A 15,324-nucleotide genomic window follows, 5' to 3' on the forward strand; every position below is an offset into this window, starting at 1 on the left:
GCAGCGATTGGTGCGACGGATAAAGTAAGGGCTTCTAAAAGCTCCTTATTTTGCAGCAATTTTGTGTTAACCGCTACAATATGTCAATTTTGCAGCGGTTGTTGCAGCAGTCAATGCCAGATACTCTGTTAGCAGCGGTTTTCTCCGAACCGCCATAATATATTTTTATTTCAAATTTTTATATTTAAATATTGCCGTGTAAAATCTACTTAAGTTCTCACTATTTTTTTAAAAAATATGTTTAATACACTGTTACTTAATGCATTGCATACATTTTTTGATTTGTATTACGTCAAAAATAATTCTTGAATCAAAAAACATATATTGCTTAATAATGTGCACAAATTTACGAATTAGGTTTCCTCATGTACTATTAGCGTATTTTAAGTTTGCATTCAAGTATAAATGTTAAAGAAAAAATAAAGTGAACGTCTGATTTTATAAAGCCAAAACAAAGTTCAATCACTACAAGATTTTTATTTGTTTGTGATAGTTTTTTAATGGTAGTTACTAAAAACCTCCATAATATATTTTATTTGTGACAAATTATAAAACCTCCCTAAATAATTAACAAAAACTCCCACTACTCTCAATCCAATCAATTATAAAAAAAATCCAACCCAAAATAAATATTCACTCAGCCCATACCAAAAAAAAAAATCAAAAGAGGGCTTCGAGAGAAAGGATGAAGGAGAGTGAGATCTCTCTGAAACCCTAGAATCTCAATGTCATCGCCACTGGGTAATGATTCCATTCAGATCGTTGAAGGAGAGGACCATTCAGATCATTGAGGTAATGCTTAGATCTTCTGCTTCTTCCTTGTCTTCCATGACGGCTTCTTCCGTTGGTTCTGCTTTTGCTCCAGTGGCTTGAAGCACTCAGAGCGCGGTTTCGGCGCGGATGCAGTGGCACTGGCTGAGGAAATTTGGAAGGCGAGCGAGCGGGAGTCTCTGAAAGCTCCGTTCAAAGCTATCAGATCTCATGGAACTGATTCTCATGTCGTTCCAAGTCATTCGGTGAGAATTTCTTCCTAATTTGTTCTTGTTTAGTTCGGGACTTAAATTTTCTCACTCACTTCCGTTCAGAATGTCTTCAGACAATCTCCGTGTTTGTGAGAGAGGAGAATTGAATTTGAGATCTCTATTTAGTCCAATTTGTGCCTAGTTCAGCTTCATACGAATACTTTCTCACTTGCTTCTATGATTTCAATGATTCTAAATTGCTATTTCTGCACCTTATCTGTGGATTTCGTGAATTGAATTGCAAAAAATGCAAGAATTGCAATCCTCAACTCAAGCTTCTCACGACTTCCAAAGTGAACGATAACTGAACAATCACATAACTAATGTTCTCATTATGGATTCAGGATCAGCATCTGCTACAATTAATGATAGCAAGAAAGTTTCACGCCAAGACATTGAGCTTGTAAGTAAATTCTACTAGCTTGTGAGGAAGCTGATTTAAAGAAATAAAATAAAATCTTAAAAAAAAATTTGTTTACAGATGCAGAATTTGATAGAAAGGTGCCTACAATTATATATGAATAAAGATGAAGTTGTGAAAACACTTTTAACCAGAGCAAGGATAGATCCTGGATTTACAATTCTAGGTATCCATCTTGAAATTCTCTATCATGCAATTTATGTTTTTCATCCTTTTTGTAATATAAATAGTTGACTGTATGAGCTATTCAATTTTTATTTGAACAGAATGGTTATCCATTACCTAAATTATTGATGTAATTTGTTTGATTTTTCCACCCTGTATTTAGAGCAATTATTGATGTATTAAGAATGGTTATCCTTTTTGTAATATAAAGTGTTTGGACATTTTGATAATCAATTTTAAATACAATATGAATTACATCTTGCTGTGCCTCTGCTTTACCCTATTCAGGTGGATCTTTGTTGCAGAAATTCTTATGTTGGCAACATGCCCTTTTTCATTGAAATTGAAGAAAGACTTAAGAATGTTACAGTTTTTAATATCCTTACTTTATGCCTTTGAGTTATCTATTTGATTATTTGCTTGCTGTATATTTTCTCTTTGTTAACATTTTAATAGATGTGGGAGGAAATTTTAAGACTGAAATATTACTGCAGGGACACAATATCATCTTGATATCAAATCACCAAACTGAAGCAGATCCTGCTGTTATTGCATTGCTAATTGAAAAAAAGGCCCCACATCTTGCTGAAAACATGGTATTTTTTTAATTTTATAATTTTTATTGCTTTGTTGTTTTAACAGTCTTTGTGTACATGTGTAACTACTGAAGAAATTGAATTCTGCCAATTGTTATACAGACCTATGTAGCAGGAGATAGAGTTGTTACTGATCCTTTGTGCAAGCCCTTCAGTATTGGCAGGTTTATTTTATACTTCTCTTTAATAAATTTGAAAAATGTCCATATGTTTATTTTAACAAATGTAGTTTTGTATTTCTAACTTTGAGGACATGGATGACTTCAACTATTCACTTTCTGAAGTGAAAAGCAAGTACAGAGTATGTTTAAAATGTAGTGGTCCTCATATGCACATAAGGTGTTTGATAATATGAAAACAATCTTAAACTTTAAACTTTGTTGCTTGCTCCAGGATGCTACCCTTTTACCGAAGTGGAAAGCATTTCAAACAGTCATATTTAATGAACTAGTGAAGAAGTTAATAATGTCACTTTCTTATTTCTTATTATAGTTTGGTTGGATTCTAAAATCGGGGTATACTTTGTATCAATTCTGCAGTTAAAATTACGTTCATGTAAATTTTAATTACCTTTTCCTCTTTGTTCTGTTCTGTACTTCAATAATTTTTTCATTGCAGTTTTCACACAAATTATATTTTGATTTTGTTATTATTGAAATTTGCAGGTGTTGGTGGTTATACTTATTTACTAGAGCCACTTTGGTGGGCTGGCTGGTTTCAAGTAAGTTTAGGAGGAACCTTCCTATTTTCTCTTTTTTCCCTACTTGGTTGTGTTTGAGAATGAGACTGTTTGATTACATCTGGACCCTGAAACAACTTTGGTGCAGTGATTGTTGGGGAGGTAGAAAACTTTATGGCTTATACTTATGCTCCGGCAATACTCGTTACGCTGCTTGGTGCTATCAGTATTATTGTCAGGTACATAGGTCTCTAGTCTAGCTAAAATGCTAAGTAGTTAATTGTTTTGAATGCTGTGAGTTGTGACTATTGGTAGAACTAACATATTCAGTTCTGTGCTTGTAGTGATATTTTGGCTCACTTCTTGCTGAATGAGCGGCTTCAGACGATGGGGGACTTAGGATGTCTGTCCTGTATTATGGGATTAATTGTCATTGTCATCCATGCTCTTCAAGAGCAAACTCTGACTTCTGTCTAAGAAATATTGGATTTGGGCACTCAACCAGGTTGCTATTTACTCCTGTTTACATTTTGGTATTAAGATTCCTTGCTTTATTATCTAGTCCATTAACTAGTGTCATTGACGTTTTCTTTTTTTCAATAGCATTTCTATTTTATGCCGTGGGAACAATTTCTTTAGTTTTGGCTTTGATTTTACACTTCAAGCCTCACTGCAGACAGTCTAATATGCTGGTTTACTTGAAAATTTGTTCATTAATGGGCTCATTTACGGTAATTATGTTTTGTGCTGATCACATAAATGGAAGTTTTATGAACAAAGAAATAAGTTTTATATACTGTTTTTAAAACTTTTATACTGTTATCTCAGATGCTCTTGCATTAATACAATGTTAGTTGTGTGAGAACTTAAGGTGAAAAAAGATTATAAAATAAGAATATCCATCATGAGTATTTGGGTCAATTATAGAATAAGTGAATATCTAATCCATTGTATAATTTTAGCTGATCTTCTAACTACTAATGCTAGATTCTTCTCTTTTGATCTGCAGGCACTTCTTATTTACCTTGATAAAATTTTTCATCCTGTTGTTGCTGTTATTTTATCAGTAACTTTTGTTCTAGCTTTTGGAGAGGTAAAATACTTTTTCAACCCATGGTTTTTGTCATACTCAAACATTTTGATCTTGACATTGAAGAACTAACTGTTTCGATGCCTTTTGGCTTAGGTTATCCCTGAAGCTATATGCTCAAGATATGGACTCTATGTTGGTTCAAATTTTGTGGGACTTGTACAGTTGTACGTGTGCTGATGATAATTCGTTTTCCAATTGCATACCCTATTGGAAAGGTATATATTATGATTCTTTAAACATGTTATCTTCTATCAAGGTATATATTTTTGCTTTTAGTTCCTGCTTTACAATGTTGAGATCTAATCAACATTTTGCAATCGTTATCTTTTCAGGTATGGGGAACTACATAGTCTCAATAAACAAGAAATAGCTAACAGATATGGAAAAGAGCAAGTCCATGAGTGGCGTAGAAGCTATGACACACCTCCTCCCAATGGAGAAAGTTTGGAAATGTATGCTGAAAGAGAAGTTGCCTATTTTAGAGACCAAGTAAGTGAAAGTTTAATTTTGATGTTATATGTGCTATACTGAGTAACTGCAACACTATATGTGTTAGACAAGAAGTATTTGGTTTGATACAGTGTATGGTTGAATTTCTATTGTGGCTGAAGTGATCATTTGACATTGTATGGTTTGATACATTGACAAGAACTATTGATATTGAGAAATTTTTTATATATAGAGTTATGTCTTATATTGAGTAATTGTGTTATAAAAGATTTAGTTTTTAAATTTTGATATTAAAAAATACATTTTTAATTTGAGAGTATGTAAATGAGATGAGATTAATGAATGATTTGAAATTAAAAATAAATAAATAATTACAGGGTTTGTGGAGGGTTGAAAATCTCACAAAATAGTTATTTTTTAAATTAAAAATTCAATTTGTGAGGGTTTTAAACTGTCACAAAAGTGATTTAAAATTGTCACAAAAGTCCAAAACGAAACCCCACTAAACACACCCTAAACCCCCCACTGAATAAATTGTGGAGGTTTTTAAAAAACTCTACAAAAGATCTCGTGGCACCTCAAATTTTGGGGGTTTTGGAAACCCCCACAAACCATTTGGTGGGGGGGTTATAAACCTCCACAAATAAGAGAAAAAACTTCCATAAATAAACGAAAACCTTGTAGTGAATAGAGCATAAAGATCATAATTCTTGAAGTAGACAAACAAATAATGAGTCAAAATTTCTCTTCAACATCGTATTGACTTGGCCAGAAATACTCTGTCATAAATCTACAACTTTCATGTGATAATAGATCTGATAAGTCATCTCCAAACCATGGCTTTTTGTTCAGATTGAAGCTCCTTTTTGCGGCATGTACGTCACCTTCTCTTTGTTGGGTGTATAAAGTTTCATTGTCTTCTTCCGAAACCTTATTGAGCTCAACATGCCTGGAGATGTCAATTTCACCGGAGGATATAGCATTTAAATCATCTTCTAAATCAGTGTCTGCCCCATCTAGAGTGTCATTAACTATTTTGCCTGAATATTCAGTTGACACTGAAAATATTAACATACATACAACAATTTAAGTCTACTCAAAAGAAAATGATAACTCCCAGGTCATTAGCTAATAACTAAGAAAAAAAAGTTGTGTTAAAATGGTAAAGGAACTTTAAAACTAAACAAAAAAAATTAACAACTACCATCTCCTTTGTCAGTAGTTTAGACAGATTTCTTGGAAAAAAGCTCTGTAATAGAAAGTTCTATGTACTTCATTTCCTCTTTTGAAGCAATATCTAACTCAACAATATGCGTGTTTCTAAAGCGCGTCTGCATAATAATAAAATGTATAGTTCATGGTCTTTTTTGTAAAGCATATTGTTTCTCTATGATGCACTTTCTATGCTTGATATTTATTTTTAATCTTTAATTCAACAAGTATGTCTTCAGATGTCCTACCAGTTGCACATGTCACAAAAACATACCCAAATTTCTCCTCATACATTGATCCATATTCATGAAGTTCCTACAAATTTAAACATTAATGTCACAACTATTATTGCAGAAAAATTGTAAGCATATATCAACATAAAATATATATTATTCAAATATAGTTTAACTCAAGTTTTTAAGGGTATGCCTAACAAACAAACCTACATATTAGCTTCGTTTGCCATTTCCAAGTATTCGTTAGAACAATATCATCCTAAAATAGCCTTCAACCAAGACCTAACAATCAATTTACGAAACTATATGTCTCTAGCAACAGTCATTGCATGTTCCAATGAAGAGAATAGAGATGCCATAACCATTTCGTTAGCGAATGTTGTGCTTGCACAGCATGATGAGAAGTTCTCTGTTTTCATATCTCGTGTTACACCACCATTTTATGTTGACTATATTGGTCAGTCGTAACAATATTGAAATTCAAGATCATTTACTCGATATCATGATTTTTTTTCATTGGAAATTAAAAAAAAACAACAATAATGACGAACTCAATACTTATTTGGAAACTGACTTTTGCTAGCAACAAACGTATAAAGAAACAAAAATTAGTTTTATTCATGAAAACCAACAAGAAATAAAAACTTAATTCAAATACGAAAATATAGATAGTAATGTAACCAGCAAACTACGTACATGATAAACACTATTAAACTTATTAAACACACATAGATCCTCTATAAATGACATTAACGTTTTCTATATTTCCACTATGCCACATTATCGAAATTCTCAGAAAATTAAAAGGACCAAAAACAAAGAAAATGTTTAATCTAGACTTCTCACCCACTTAATCATTGTCGACCTATATCAATCCCCAGTAACGGCGCCAAAAACTTGATGGGTGAAAATTAGATTCCACACAAAACTCACCGGCAAGTGTATCGGGTCACATCAAGTAGTAATAACTCACAGGAGTGAGGTCGATCCTATAGGGATTGATGGATCAAGCAACTTTAGTGAGTGATTAGTTTAGTCAAGCAGACAGTGATGAATTGAATGAAAATTTGATAACTGAATGTAAATTGCAGAGAAGATAAAATGCAGAAGGTAAATTGACTAAATCTTAAAGAGTAAAAAATGTAAATTGCAGCAAATGTAAAGAGAATTGGGTGCAGGAAAATTTAAGAAAGCAGTAAATCAAGCAATCAAAGAGAACTCAAGAACAAGTAACAGGAAATTTAAATTGCAAGAAGATTAAATCAGATTGAATCATGAGCAGAAATGTAAAGTTGCAGAGAAATAAAAGTGCAGAAGATTGAGATTTGCACTAAGAGTAAATTGAATTCAATGCAATTGAAATGTAAAAGTGTATCAACTATACGAAGCTCTCTGGAGTCTCTAATCCTCCAAGAGAGATTTGGAGTCTCTAATCCTCCAGCCTTTGCTTTCTATTCTACTCCTACTCCTACTCTGCGCTACTTTTCTAACAGAACTAAAGCCTTTTTATAGGCATTCCTACATTACAAATGAAATTCAAATTGAAGACAAATTACAATTAAATGCAAAATTCCTATTTTAGATGATCCTTGTGCCTTTGAGTGATGAAAATGGGCTCTGCTTGCTTTGAATTTCACTTGGGCTTGGAATCAGCTAATTTGAGCAGAAGTGATGCTTCTAGGAGAGCGTAGCGTTCATTTAGAGAACGGAGCGTTCGGGCACCCACGTGGACGCGTCCTTGGTGCGTGCGCATTCTTGGCATTTCTCATCATCAACGCGAGCGTGTACTGTGCGCGAGCGCGTCTTTGAGCAACGTTCTTTAACTGAACACTCCGTTCGCGCTATGAACGCTATGTACGCGTGCACGCCTTGTGCGCTTGCGCGTGTATAGCAACATATCGATCCTGCATTCCAGCGTCTTGCATGCGTCTGCGTCCATCACCACTTTTATTCCATCGGCACGGGCACGGCATGTGCGTGTGCGCGTCGATTCCCTTTTTCAAGTTCTCACTCTGAAAGTATCGCAGGCGTTCACTCGAAATAAATTTAGTGTTCATTGTTGGTGAACGCTGATCCTCGATGCACGCAGGCGCGCCATCTGCGCGTGCGCGTGGATCTCCAAACTTGCTTCGTCACGCGGGGGCGGCTAGTGCGCGTATGCGCCCTTGTGAACGTAGCGTTCATTGAGTGAACGCAGCGTTCTCCTGCACGTTGCTTTTCTCTTTGTTTCCATTTTTTCACCTGAAATCAACTAGACATGAAATCAAAGCCTTGACATAATCATTAAATCTTGCATCATTCATATTATCAACTAAATCTTGCAAGAAATCTAATGAAAATGCATAAAATTAACAATGTTTGATTGAATCAAGACAAGCATGAAATTCTCACTCAAACACCTACTTATTGCCTAAAAATGCATGAAAACCGAGTAAAAACTAATGAAAAAGGCTTGTGAAACTAGCCTAAGATGACTTGTCATCACTAATCCAGCAACAAGGAGATAATTTGCTGAGTTAAACTCCAAAGTGGTCCCTGAAATTCACGATTTGCATCGATTTAGTTCCTGACTTACCAATTGCACTGTTTATGTCCCCGACTTTGTTAAAATTGCACCACAGTCGTCCCTCTCCATATCTCCAACCAAATTAACTGTCACTGGCAGTGACATGGCACTGAGATGCCACGCTGGGTGCCACGTTGGAGTGTCAATTTTGGTGCTAAAGAGAAAGATGGATGGAACGTCGTCATTTGAGTGAAGTTAAAACTCAAAACCCAAATAACCCAACCTCTGTGATCACTTCATCTTCCTCTTCTTCTTCTGAACACCAAAACTATGCGCCATGAAATCCTGAGTCCTGGAAACTGTATAGGGTTTGAAGGGTGAAAACGTTCGGCTTCCTGGAGTTCGCTTCCACTATGATAGTTGTGTGCGATCGTTGTCGTTGACGGAAGGAGAGAGAGTTCATCATGAACACACGAAGGTAGGTCTGAACTGGAAAAAAATAATGCTTTTGAAGTTAAAGTTATGCATCATCGTCTCTACTGGGTGAAAATTTAATTTTTGTTGATGAAAGTTTAAAATTTTTTGTTATCTGCTAGGGTTTTTGTGGGCAGGGAAATTTTTTTCCATGCTCTGTTTTTAATGCAATTTTATTTGCGTTATTTGACGGGTGTTTCTGGTGTTTTGTTTGCGGTTGAATATCATGGTTTGTTGTTGTATGTGTGAATCTGATTGTTTACTTCTTCAATTTATTTTTCCATATAATGCAGATGAAGACTTTGATGGATATCATGTTCCATCATGGGGGAACATTTAAAAAAATGATGATGGAATACTAGCAGACAACAGAACTTGCTTAGGAGATTTAGATGAGGATACATTGGAGAGTCATGGACAAAGTCCCAGTTCAGCTATAAGCCAACGCTGGACAACATTTGCAACAACGCCTGTGAGGTTTTCAATGCAAGAATCAAAGAGGCAAGAAGCAAACCCATCATCACATTACTTGAGGAGGTGAAGATGTTTGTCATGATATCTATTGCAAAAAATAAGGTAAAACTGGCAAATCATGTTGGCATACTCTCCCCTATAATTCAAAGTCGCTTAGATAAAATCAGAAAAGAATCAAAGAACTGGATGCCTATCTGGATTGGTGATGAAGACTATGAAAATTTTGAGGTTCATGGCCATCCAACAAACATGATGGTGGATCTTGGAAAAAGACTATGTACTTGCCAATTCTGGATGTTAACAGGTGACCTTTATCAATCTCTTTTACTTAATTATTAATATTTGTGTATTCATTACTTTGACGATTATCTCATTTTGTATTTGTGTAACTAACTGCAGGCATTCTTTGTGTTCATGCCTGTGCTGTCCTTGCACGGGTGAACAAGAGGCCGGAAGACTTTTGTCACCACTTGTGTACTATGGAGTCATACAACAAGACTTATTCCCATCATATTAACCATCTTCCTGGCCAATCATTGTGGGAGAAATCTGTGTACAGTCAGCCACAAGCCCTTAACATTAGGAGGAGGCCAGGAGTTCTAACAAAGAAAAGGAGAAAAGATGCTGACAAAGGTAACGGTGGTAACAAGAAAGCCAAACCAAGTGAAAGTTTGAAAATGCATCTGAAGCCCTTCACATATAGGTATTGTGGAGTAAAAGGGCATACTAAGAGAGGGTGCTCAAAGAAGAGATTGGATGAAGTAGCTGCTACTATTACAGCTGCAATGGCTGCTGCAGATAAACCCAAATCCAATGCCACTGCTTCTGCTTCTAGGACAGGCCCTCAACCTACTACTGATGCTGCACCTATTGATAATCCTCCTGCTGCTGCACCTACTGATAATCCTCCTGCTGCTGCAACCGTTGATAATGCTCCTGCTGTGGAGATTGAGCTATCACAACTAAACTATGAAGGATCACAGGTAATACACTTTTTTTTTGTTACAACATAACAAAATATATTTCTGTGTACACTGGAATCATGGATTGAACTATTTCTCTGTTGTAGGACATAGCAGGAGCTGCTGCACCTACACTATCAAGGCCAGAGAAGTTACCCACCAAAAGAAAGAGCTCACCACCACCTCAATCCATTGGTGTGGATCCAATGCAAGGAGCCAGTGTAGCAACATCTTCAAGGTTGGCTAGTTTTTTAAGTTTGTTCCAACTCCCAGTTTCAAGGCACCAAGGAAAAAGAACAGTTGATGTTTGATGCAATGCTACTTTCTCCATCAAGGTATTTAGGACAATAATTCTTTGTTTTATGAAAGACAGTTACTAGATAGTTGCTTTGTTTAGGACAATAGGCCAAACTTTTGTATTGCCAGACTTGATTTCTTTTGTGTTGCACTTTTTTGTTCCTTTAATATGTTTGGCACTCAATCATGTTTACGTTTGCTACTCAATCATGTTTACCAGTGATTTGTAGTTATGTATTATGTCAGTTATGATTTGTAATTATTTTTCTTTATGGTAACTACTCTATCAAAGCAGGGAACATTACTTAAGAAAAAAAAGCAACTCAATCTTAGTTTCATTCATCCATTAACACATTATATCCAACATTGTCAGAACTTTAAAATCATAACTAATACAACAACTACAGTGACAAAGACCAGTATGCCTAAGAATTGTATTACACATTTTTGGGTCCTAACTTCAGCTTCCAATTTTTCAATCCTCAAGGCTAAATTGACTCTCACTTGCTCATTGTCATTTGCAGTTGCATCTAGTCTTCCTTTATGTTCCTCTTCTTCTTCTACATCATCAGCCCATAGGAAAAATCCATACCATATTTTTCCCCTAGTCTGTGTATGAAGTGTGGTAAGGAGTAAAGAACAGAAAACCACTAAGAAATTTTTCTTAACAAAAACTAACATTATAATTCGGACAACCAAAGAAGGGCTTGTCTGAGTTAGTATTTGTTCCGGACCACCGAAGCACGGGCCGACAGTCGCACCCATAGCGCTCTAGCACCCGCGACGGTCTGCTCCGACTCTGAGATCTTGTCGTTGATCGTGTAGAGCTTCTTTGACCCTGGCTCGCACATCCAATCATGGTTTTCGCTTCAGTTCAAAGAGTAAGAACAACAAAGCAAGAGAAGAACGTTGTTGAGCAGAGACAAGAAGATCAAGAGTGATAACGATGTCATGCTAGAAATTAGGGTTAAAAATAGGTACAGGGACCACAATGGATCAAACAGTTTCAATTGCCACCTCAGCTAGCCGTTACATACGCTAGCGTGGCATCTCAGTGCCATGTCACTGCCGGCAGCAGTTAATTTGGCTGGAGATGTGGAAAGGGACGACCGTGGTGCAATTTTAACAAAGTCGGGGACATAAACAGTGCAATTGGTAAGTCAGGGACTAAATTGGTGCAAATCATGAATCTCAGGGACCACTTTGGGGTTTAACTCATAATTTGCCACCTGACGTAGCTGTAGATCTGGATTCTTTGGATTTGCACCAACCTTATCCCGTGCAAGATAATATTCTAGCACTAATAATCTGAATGATAAATCATGGAATCAAGTCAATAGAAATAATTATACTTGAATCTGATTACTTTTTAATTTTTCACTGTTTAATGACTTTTGAGTTATTTATTTCTAGTTTGCAGACATTGATGCACTTAGGACAAATTACTATTATAATGATTGACTTTTGCGTATATATTTTTATTCTATTTTTTTAGTTTGATTGATTGTTGGTTGTTTTAATAAATTAAAGCAACTTACGTAGTGGAAAAACATAAAGGGAATTAAAGAATTGATTATATATTTAAAAATCTAGATTAAAAAAACTGTAATATGACATTTGGCGGCGGTTACAAATCTGCCGCTATATTAGAAACACAGTTTTTCAACAAATGACATTTTGCAGCAGTTAACAATAGCTGTCATCTACAAGTAGGCTTGATTACGCTTTAGTAGCGATTAGAACCACCGCCAAAACAATGCGCGGCAAAATACCAACTAGCATTAATTATTCCAGCGGTTATTATTAACCGCTGCTAAAGGTTTTGCCACACCCTATCTTTCAGCGGGTTGGCAACCGCTGCTATCCGTCCTATAGCGGTTAAAAATGACTGCTATCTGACTCCATAACCACTGCTAACTGTCGGATGTGGTGTAGTGGAAGGTTGAGACCAAAACAGGAAAATATGCAAAAAGGAAGAAAAGATGATTCCTTTTCCATCAGATTTCAACCGCTGATAGAGGAGAGTCCTGACCACATTTATGAAGGGAAGTTAATTACTAACGAGAAAGTGAAAGAAAATTTACAGCCACATAATCTCATACCAACGCAGCAAAAGAAGAAACCTCATCAAAAAATTGCGAAACAAGCAAAGTCAAATCAGCATCAGAAAAATCTATAAAAGCCAAAGTTGCCTTTATCTTAGACAAAAGAAAAGAATACTGAAACTAGTAAGAAGAAGCAAGCAATCTCAAGCCAAGTTGTTTCACAGCCAAAGTAGGACCATATTGTGGATTATCAACAATCTACTTAGAACGTTCAAGTAAAAACTAAAGATAAGAGTAGGGATCCTCACAATGACTACTGGAGACAATTTAATCTTCTAAACAAAGAACTGCCAGCTAGTCAGTAAGGCGGATAACATATCTCCATTTTGTATACCAGTAATGACCATACTTCTAACCTTATTACAAAATTTATGGGAGGAGGAACTCTAGAGCAACAAAATGGAAATATTCTGACAAATCCTCATGATCCAAGAGAAACAAATAATATGAAAAAAATCACAGATATGAAGACTTCCAATAAAAAATTATATATTGAAGATAATTTCTCCGACCCAAAGCCTATGGAGGCTTGATCCTTTGCATCAAGATTCTTCTTTTATCTTTTCTTTTTAAGTTTATCATGAATAGTTTGTTATGATATTGTCGAGGAACTACCTCTAAAGGTTTTACTGCTATGATTAAAGATTTATCTATTAGATACCAAACTAACTTTTGCATTCTTATGGAAACACATGTCTCAGGTGCTAAAGCGCATGGTATTATAAAAAATTGGGGTTTATCAACAGTGAACCACCAAAATTCACTAGTATGTTTTTAGTAGGATCTAGTTACTTTTAGGGATATTTTCACTAGTTTTTATGTTAAATTCATATTTCTAGACTTTACTATGAGATTGTGTATTTTTCTGTGATTTCAGGTATTTTCTGGCTGAAATTGAGGGACTTGAGCAGAAATCAGATTCAGAGGTTGAAGAAGGACTGCTGATGCTGTTGGATTCTGACCTCCCTGCACTCAAAGTGGATTTTCTGGAGTTACAGAATTCGAAATGGCGCGCTTCCAATTGCCTTGGAAAGTAGACATCCAGGGCTTTCCAGCAATGTATAATAGTCCATACTTTGGCCAAGAATAGACGACGTAAACTGGCGTTCAACGCCAGATTTCTACCCAAATCTGGCGTCCAGCGCCAGAAAAGGAGCCAAAACCAGAGTTGAACGCCCAAACTGGCACAAAAACTGGCGTTCAGAACCAAGAAGGACCTCTACACGTGCAACACTCAAGCTCAGCCCAAACACACACCAAGTGGGCCCCGGAAGTGGATTTATGCATCAATTACTTACTCATGTAAACCCTAGTGACTAGTTTATTATAAATAGGACCTTTCACTATTGTATTTGACATCTTTGGTCTCGGTTTTAATCCATTATTCATCTTAGGAGACTATTGATCACGCTTTAGGGGGCTGGCCATCTCGGCCATGCCTGGACCTTTCACTTATGTATTTCATACGGTAGAGTTTCTACACTCCATAGATTAAGGTGTGGAGCTCTGCTGTTCCTCAAAGATTAATGCAAAGTACTACTGTTTTCTATTCAATTCATCTTATTTCGCTTCTAAGATATCCATTCGCACCCAAGAACGTGATGAAGGTGATGATTATGTGTGACGCTCATCACCATTCTCCCCTATGAACACGTGCCTGACAAACACTTCCGTTCTACATGAAATAAGCTAGAATGAATATCTCTTAGATCTCTTAATCAGAATCTTCGTGGCGTAAGCTAGAATGATGGCGGCGTTCAAGAGAATCCGGAAAGTCTAAACCTTGTCTGTGGTATTCCGAGTAGGATTCAATGATTGAATGACTGTGACAAGCTTCAAACTCGCGAGTGCTGGGCGTTAGTGACAGACGCAAAAGGAGGGTGAATCCTATTCCAGCATGATCGAGAACCGACAGATGAATAGCCGTGCCGTGACAGGGTGCGTGAGCATATTATTCACTGAGAGGAGGGGATGTAGCCACTGACAACGGTGATGCCCTTGCATAAAGCCAGCCATGGAAAGGAGTAAGACTGATTGGATGAAGATAGCAGGAAAGCAGAGGTTCAGAGGAACGAAAGCATCTCCATTCGCTTATCTGAAATTCTCACCAATGAATTACATAAGTATTTCTATCCCTTCTTATATTTATTATTCGAAAACACCCTTATCAATTTATATCTGCCTAGCTGAGATTTGCAAGGTGACCATAGCTTGCTTCATACCAACAATCTCCGTGGGATTCGACCCTTACTCACGTAAGGTATTACTTGGACGACCCAGTGCACTTGCTGGTTAGTTGTATCGAAGTTGTGAACCATGGTATTGGCACCATGTTCTTGGCGCCATTGCCAGGGAAAGAAAGAGCCATGAATTTTACATAATTAAAGTGTAATCACGATTACGCGTACCAAGTTGCTCACGTTGCCATGGATTGTTCGAGCCTGGACATCACAATTTTGTGCACCAGCTCCTCATCAGAACTTAGGTGCGGATTTTATTTCCTGGCTCTCTGAATCAACTGGTAAATTTTCTGTAAAATCTGCTTATGACACTTATTACAACAATGATAATCCGCCTATCAAGTGTTTTAGCAATAGTTGGAAATCTAAAATCCCCCAGAGATTGAAAGTTT

This window comes from Arachis ipaensis, chromosome B6 (assembly GCF_059453495.1).
Source record: "Arachis ipaensis isolate K30076 ecotype BB chromosome B6, ASM5945349v1, whole genome shotgun sequence".
NCBI lineage: Eukaryota > Viridiplantae > Streptophyta > Magnoliopsida > Fabales > Fabaceae > Arachis > Arachis ipaensis.